This window comes from Chiloscyllium plagiosum, chromosome 8 (assembly GCF_004010195.1).
Source record: "Chiloscyllium plagiosum isolate BGI_BamShark_2017 chromosome 8, ASM401019v2, whole genome shotgun sequence".
NCBI classification, from domain to species: domain Eukaryota; kingdom Metazoa; phylum Chordata; class Chondrichthyes; order Orectolobiformes; family Hemiscylliidae; genus Chiloscyllium; species Chiloscyllium plagiosum.
In genome coordinates, this window is record NC_057717.1 from 39,759,553 (window position 1) to 39,768,179 (window position 8,627).

Sequence of the window (8,627 nt, forward strand, 5' to 3'; positions counted from 1 at the left end):
TTAGGCAGTTGTTTTTGACAAGTGTGGCCACATTTGTTGAAGGGCCTCCTTTGACACTCTTGTCCTCAATAGTTTAATGGTTAGTGTCCCCGCCTGTCACAGGGCTCAATTTTCCGCTGGGGACAGTGTAAACGTTTTAAAAATGTCGCTCCATTTCCAAGTGCGTGTATTGATACCTGTCCTTCCATTCTCGATGGGGCATATCACACGAAGGACAGTGCTGCCTGAATAAAGGTGGGGAAGAACTGCAGCTCTTAGGGAGGCAGAGTGTCAGTGAGGGTGCAAACACGTGACTTTTGCAAACTTCACCTTGTGACTGTGTTGGAATGAAAAGCATTTGACAGACTTGTTTCGGATTGAAGTGTTTACGAGAAGCAGGAAGCAGAGGAAGAAATACAAACGCATTCAAATATGAGTGCAGAAACATTTCCCGCAGCACGAATGAAATTGTAAAGGACAGAGTAGCATTTCGATACATTGAATTTGGGTTCATTTGTTTTGATGAGGCTGTTACCAGGGTATAAAACCATTAAAAAATGATACAGCATTTGCTCAGTATGATGGAATATTTTCCCAGTAATTCGCACTGCTGCTCAGAGGGAGGGTTAAGTTGATTGGCAAAGCTAAATTGCCCTCTCGTATCCAGAGAGTGAATTAAGTAAGTTCGGTGAATTAGCCATGGGTAACGCAGGGATAAGTTCAGAGGTCACAGGACGTCAGGTTATACTCCAACAGGTTTATTTGAAATCATAAAGGGGTGGGGGGGGTGATTTCCCTTCTTCAGGTGAAATATAAGGAAATAGGAAGGGGAGCTAGGTCTGGTTGAGATGTTTTTCAGAGAGTCAACACCGGCTCGATTGACTGAATGCTCTTTCTGCACTATAGGACTCTGTGATTCTATGAATTGATAATGACGGTGTTTACTGGGGTATAAAGCCATTAGAGAAGATGCTGATGGGGGTGTACTGAGGATGATATTTTATTCTCTTGTCTTCTTGGAAAATTTAGAACAGTTATCCCTGAACCAAGGAAGATTTAGTGGGGTTTTTTCAGGTTATGAAATGTTTGGACAGAGTAAATAGGTGGAAAATTCCCTCTTTCAAGTAAGTAAACATCGAGATGTCAGGCATTCAATACCTTTGATAAAACCTTTGAAGGAAAAAGCAATGATGAGAACAGAATCGCTGTCACTCCGAGAATCTGTTTTTCAAAATATTTGGAAAGGCACATTTGTTGACATACAAGGAATAACTTTCACAAGGAGAGAGACATCGTGTGGCTAGGTAAAGATGCAAAGGTGAGGTGTAGTCGGTCGGAAGTTGCGGGGAAATAATGTCTAAGTTGGTTGACTTTAAATGTAAAGAAATTTCTTTAATGTGTGCTGCTGAATAAGATTCGGTTCCAAAACTCTGCATTTTGAAAGATTTGGTATAATATTCCACCTAAAGCATTGTAAATGGAACTGAGTGGATTTTTATTTATTCTGAAGGGAAGATACTACATAATGAATAGGAAGTGACCAGTTGCTTGGAGATCGACCTCCTGCTTTCATCACATGCGTTAAGGATGTGAGAACAAACACCATGATGCTTGGTCCAGTTAATACTCAGTGAAATCTGCCAAAGCAACGAGCAACAAAACTGGTCGTTTTTCTTTTGTACATTTAACCCTATGTTTTTCTAAGCAGTATTTTCCTTAAGCTGAAATAAAGTCAGTGCAAATTTGAATACAACATTAATCTTTTCATTGAGATATATTTAATTCACTTCTGATTATTACAATAACATTGTGAGGTTTCAGTAAAATTAAAATGAAACGAACAAATTAGCATTTCTTGCGATTTAATCCAATTCAGGTTCAGCCATATGAGAAAGGCCATTGAGCGACAACATCGCCTTTATTTCACTCACCATGGCAGCTTCTTCACTTGAGATAAAAAGTGACTGAAGTAATTATGAGTCAAATATAGGTGTAAATATGACGTTAAATTCTTGTCTTGTTTCATTCTGACTCGGTTCTGACAGCTATTAATTCTGACCAGCATGGCTATTTATTGGAATTTGCTCTTATTATAATTAGATTAGATTACTTACAGTGTGGAAACAGGCCCTTCGGTTCAACAAGTCCACACCGACCCGCCGAAGCGCAACCCACCCATACCCCTACATTTACCCCTCATCTAACACTGCGGGCAATTTAGCATGGCCAATTGACCTGACCTGAATATCTTTGGACTGTGGGAGGAAACCGGAGCACCCGGAGGAAACCCACGCCGACACGGGGATAACGTACAAACTCCACACAGTCAGTCGTCTGGAGCGGGAATTGAACCTGCGTCTCTGGCGCTGGGAGGCAGCAGTGCTAACCACTGTGCCACTGTGCCGCCCACAGAAATGGCAGCGGTGGGATTCGAATCCACGCCTCATTCCTTTAGTTGTTTCCTAAACTGGCGTTGCTAAAGATCGAATATCATCTACAGTCTGTGGTCAACAAGAGAAAATATCCAAAAACATCTCGAAGAACTGATCTCCCTGTCCCTGTCTTCGGGGATCTGTGAGTGTCCACTCCAAGATCTCTTTGTTCTTGTGCACCACTCAGAATCCTCACTGTTATTGTTACAACTCCCCGAATTCACTACCACTCATTGGCCTGGATTCAATTCCATTCGCCATTTTTCCTTTCCACCTGATGGATACATCCCTGTGGTCCCTGACATTATTCATCATTGTCAACTACATGACTATGTATCGTCAGTAAACTTCTAAATTATGACTCCTAATAAAAAAGTTTGAATTATTGATCTTCATCAGGAGACAGTGGTACTTCACTGGGTACAAGTATCCAAACATGGTTCCTTGCTGCATGGGATGAACAACTGCCATGTTCCAATCTCCAAGGGTTGCTAGCCCAGTATCTTGCCACTACATTTGCAGATGACACAAAGATTTGTGGAAACGCCAGAAAACATAGAGGACTGTCAAAGAATGAAGGGGAATATAGATAGACAGAAGAGTTGAGCGGAGAAGTGGCAAATGGTGTTCCATCCAAGCAAATGTGAGGTGATGATTTGGGAAATGTCTAATTCCATAACAAAGTATACAGTAAACGGAAGTGCCTTGGGTAAACTTGATGAGAAGAGAGATCTGGGAGTTCAGGTCCTTTGTACCCTGAAGGTGACTGCACAGGTGGATAGAGTGGTCAAGAAAGCATATGGCATGCTTGCCTTCACTGGATAGGGCATTGAGTATAAGAGCAGGCCAGTCCTGCTAAAATTGTACAAGAGTTTGTTATGGCCGCGTTTAGAATACTTTGTACAGTTCTGATCGCCAAATTACCGAAATTATGTGGACGTTTCGGAGAGAATGCGGAGAAGGTTTAAGCAGATGTTGCCTGGTATGGAAGATGCAAGCTCTGAAGAGAGGTTGAGGAGGTGACTTCTGCTTTCATGAGAAAAAAACGATGTTGAGCGGACCTGATTGAGGTCTACAATATCATTAAGGGTACAGGCAGGGTGGATAGAGATAAGCTTTTTCCCAAGATGAGGGATTCAATAATGAGAGGTCACGCATTCAATGAGAGAGGTGAAACATTTAAGGGTGATAGACATGGAAAGTATTTTACACAGAGGGTGGTAGGTGCTGGAAAGCGTTGCCAGCAGAGGTAGTAGAGGCAGGCATGGTAGATTCATTTCAGGTGCGCCTGGACAGATGCATGAGTAAGTGAGGAGCAAAGGGATACTTAGAAATTGGGCGACATGTTTAGATAGTTGATTTTGACCGACTCAGGCTCGGCTTTCCAAAGGGCCTGTTCCTGGGCTGCACATTTTCTGTATTCTTTGTTTTTCTTTGTTCACTACATTACCAACTGTGGGTTACAGGTGAAGTAATGTTTCTTCTGCAATCATAATTACTTTTCAAGGTAAATGAACTCACACCAGTGTACAATTGTTTCAACCAAGAGCTGAGTCAACAAGACTTAAACCTATATGAAGGAAATATATAATTGTTTTCATATTAGCTAAAATGTGCATACAAGAATGAAAGGTGCCTGTAAACAATAGTAGATAGAGCAGACAAATAGATAAAGTGCTGTGAGGATTTAGGTTAAGCCAAATATGCTTGAAAAAGCAGTAGTTATAAGCATTTGTTTCCCATTTCTGCAAAAACAATAAAATAAACCCCAATTAAAAGGTCGTAAGGTTCAATATGGTTGTGGAAAGGGAGGAAATATCACAAGTGGGGGAAATAGATCGCAGTGAAGGAGGATATACCTAACAGTTGACCACAGCCAGGATGTGGTGAAAAGGCCAAGTAAAACCTGCACTTTGTTATGCCCAAGGCCGGATAAGGCAAGAGAGAAATAATAGTAATTGGCACCGGGATTGGAGTAGTGAATCCTATGTACTCTCTAAACTCTGCGTGTCTATTTCAGGCACCACGCTTGCAAGCGTATAATAAACATACTGATTGCTTCAGATCTTGTCTCGCACTACAATTATTGACGTGAGTGGGCTTAGTTCCTCACAATTGGGGGATCGTCCGGGATATTCTTCCATTGCCGGGGGAGTAGCTGGCCCTGGACACTGGGAAGATGCCTCCCATTCACAATTCAGGAGCGGTTTCTTGTCCCGGTTTTGTGTGCTCCCTTGAGCGACTGGTACGAATCCCACAAGAGAGACATCTGAATCAGACAGTGAAAGGAGGTCGATAAAAAACGTGGAAAAAAGAGGCCTGGCAACTCTGTGCACAGACCAACGTCAGAAAAATGACTTTTAAGTATTACCTTGGTGGCCGGGAACAGGGGTATTTAATCGCTGTGGGACTGGTGAGAGCACCGAGAAATGGGGGGTAGGCAGAGTAAGTCTAACTGTCATGTAGTAAAGGAAGAAAAAGTCCCTGGTAACATTCCTCCTGTCCGTAGGGAAGGATGTTGAGGGAATGTACAAGTAACACTTGTACAAGGGGAAAAGATAAAAAGAAAATGATTAAATATTCTTGTTTAGTATGGACCAACGAACCAATCCTCCATCCAGCTCTCTTCTGGCCAAAGTATGATTCGGATGTGGACATGTCAGTATTTAGATTTGTATGTGAATAAAAAACAAACATTTAGTCAAGAAGAGGCGGACTATGCGTCCTGTTGGAAGAGCATTTTGGGAATGATGGTCGTAAAGACAAAGTTTTCCCCCTCTGCCATACGCAGTCCCTGGGATCCTTCTGTTTGCACTTCCCACCCCCGTACCATAAAATCAGATTAGGTGAAAATGGGGTACGAGCAGAGATAGTCAGACAGGGACAGGTAACGGATGACACACAAGAAGTGTACGAAGGGGCGGTGGACAGGGATGTTATTGTTCCCGACCCTCAATCCTCAACAAAAGAAAGGGAAGATAAAGTAGATGTAGTGGAGGCCTCTGGAGTATCTAAACCAAAGCCTAAGGGGGAAAAACTAAAACAAAAAAAGGGGAAGAATGTAAAGAGTTATCTCCTTCGGCATGGACCAAAAGGGGACAAAGAGATTGTGTTTGTAAGTGCCCCCTCACCAGTGGGGAGGTCAGAATATTTAAAAAGGAGATGAAGGTCCTGGTTGAGGATTCGGTGGGTTGTCTGAACAAATTGATCAATTCATGGGGCCCAGTCTGTATACATGGACTGAGTTAATATCTATTTTAAATATATTATTTCCTGGGGAAGAAAGGGGACTGATACCAGGAGCAGCCATTAAAATATGAAACAGGGAACACCCGATTGGAGATGGGGATACTGGACAGGGTGAGTTGAAGTTTTCACTCAGAGACCCCCAGTGGGAAAATCGAAACCCATAGCAGAGGGAAGAAATAAGGGAATTGAAAGACCTGGTGCTAAAAGGAATAAGAGAGGCAGTTCCGAAGTTGCAGAATTTGACTAAAGCCTTTGAAGTTAGGGAGCAGAAATATGAGACTCCCTCAGCTTTCTTGCAAAGATTAAGAGACTCAATGCGGAAATACTCTGGAATGAACTGTGAGGACCAAATGGCACAGGGTCTTTTGAAAGTACATTTTGTGACAAAGACATAGCCAGACACAGCGAAAGATACTGAAGATAGAAGGGAGGAGTGAAGCACCATTAGATGAATTGTTAACAGAGGCACAGAAAGTGTTTGCAAAAGAGAGAGGATGAGAGACAAAAACAGAAGGCAAAAATGATGGTAGCTACGATTGATGAGGTAGTTAAGAAAAGAATGGATCTAATAGTGAGCAACCGTAGCGCGGGTGGCAGCATGTAGGACAGAGAGGGAGAGGGAGAGGGAGAGGAAAAGGGGGAGCATTTGATAGAGGGCTCGGGCGATAGGGGCAGAGATAGAAGTCTCCACAGGCAGGATGCTATTATTGCGGGACTGTCCTGATTTACAAAGCGAAGAAAGGACAATTCTGCTTATGAATTTTGATGAAGAATAGAGGTGTCAGGGGTTCCTGCCCCCGGGGAGCCACCAGCAACTCTTGATAAACTTGAAGGTGGGACCCTGTGGGGAATAGGTAGTCTTCCTAGTAGATACAGGGGTAGCACGGTCGTTGCTGAATTTTAAACCAAAGGAAGTAGAAATGTCAACACAGTCAATTACTGTTTCCGGCGTAAAAGGGGAAGGATTTACTGTTCCAGTGTCTGAACCAATGATGATAGAAGGTCCGAAGGATATAGTCACAGGGGAACTGTTGTATATCCCTGATAGAGGCAGTGACTTATTACGGAGACATTTAATTATCCTATTTAGGACTGGAGATTTGATTTCAGGAAAAAGAATTAGTTGTACAAATGGCAATGTTGGCAGTGGATGTGGAGAGAGAGATAGACCCTATTGTATGGGCTAGAGAAGGGAATCGTGGAGGTCTAAAAATCCGTCCCCTAGAAATAAGTTGAAAAAGGAAAGGGGACGTTGTTTGTGAGTGACAATATCCAATTTCCATAGAAGGTAAACGAGGACTGCAGCCAGTACTTGAAGGACTGATTACAGATGGACTGTTGGAGCCATGTATGTCTCCTTATAATTCCCCAATTCTACCAGTGCGGAAATCTGATGGAACTTCTGGATTGGTGCAGAATTTGATAACATTGAATTGAATAGTACAGATCAGGCACCTAGTGGTGCCAAATACCAATACGTTATTAAGTTAGATCCCTCATGACCACAAATAGTTTAGTGTGATAGATTTAAATAATGTCTTTTGGGCTTGTCCCTTGGCGGAAGAAAGTAGGAATTTGTTCACCTTTGAATGGGAAGACCCCGGAACAGGACGGAAACAGCAATACCAGTGGACCATGCTCCCCCGGAGTTTACGGAATCCCTGAATCTATTTGGACAGATGTTAGAACATATATTGGAGAAATTTAGCAGGTCCAAGGGGACTACCCTGTTGCAGTATGTAGACGACCTCTTAGTAACAGGAAAAAGAGGAGAAAGTGTAGTAGAAGCCACTAACAAATTATTGAATTTCCTGGGCCAGCAGGCCCTGCGAGTATCTAATAACAAACTACAATATGTGGAGCGAGAAGTGAAATACTTGAGACATTTAGTTAGTGAGGGAAAGTGAAAGATAAGCCAGTAACGGATCGAAGGGATAGTGGAGATGCTGCTGCCCAGGACTAAATTGGAGTTACGTAAATTTTTGGGTCTAACGGGATATTGCAGATTGTGGATTGATTCCTATGCTCAAAAGACTAAGAAATTATATCTCAAACAGTTGGAGGAGGAACCAAAATGTATAAGTTGGGATGATGAGGAAAAATAATTAGTTGAGGAACTCAAAAGAGATCCATGCCCCTGTGTTAGCCTTACCTTCCCCAGATAAACCTTTCCACCTCTTTGCTACTGTAGAGAAGGTGATGGCTTTGGGAGTATTAACCCAGAGGTGGGGAGGAATGAAACAGCCAGTAGCATATCTTTCGAAGCTATTGGATTCAGTATCCCGGGCATGGCCTGAGTGTGTGCAGCCTGTGACTGCCACTGTGAGTGGGATGTCTAAAACAATATTGGAGTACAAACTTCCCCGATATGGGCTAGTAAACCGTATAGATTCTGACCAAAGAACTCATTTTACCTCTAATGAAAGGGTTGGGAATTTCCTGGGAGTTCCATACTCCATCGCACCCGCCACCATCGGAAAGATTTGAGAGAATGAACCAAACACTCAAACGACAGCTCTCTTTATTGATAATAGAAATCAGACTCCTTTGGACCAAATGTTTACCTATTGCTCTCTTGCGAGTTCGAACAGCCCCAAGGAAAGATCTGGGACTATCCCCCTATGAAATCTTATTTGGAAAACCTTATCTGGGAACGAATGGAGAATTGCCAATTTCCAAAACTAAAGATTTGTTTTTAAAGAAGTATATACTGGACTTGTCCTCCTCTCTGCCTTTCCTCAGGAAACAGGGTTTATTGGCATAGACTCCAAACCTTGAATTCACCGTTCATCCCTTCCAGCTGGGAAATTGGGTCCGAGTAAAGTCAGGGACAGAGACTAAATTGCAGCCGGACTGGAAAGGGCCATACCAGACTCATTTAACTACTGAAACGGCAATAAGGACGGCGAAGAAAGGCTGGACTCACGACACTCGGATCAAAGGGCCAGTAGAATCTCCAGTTGAGGA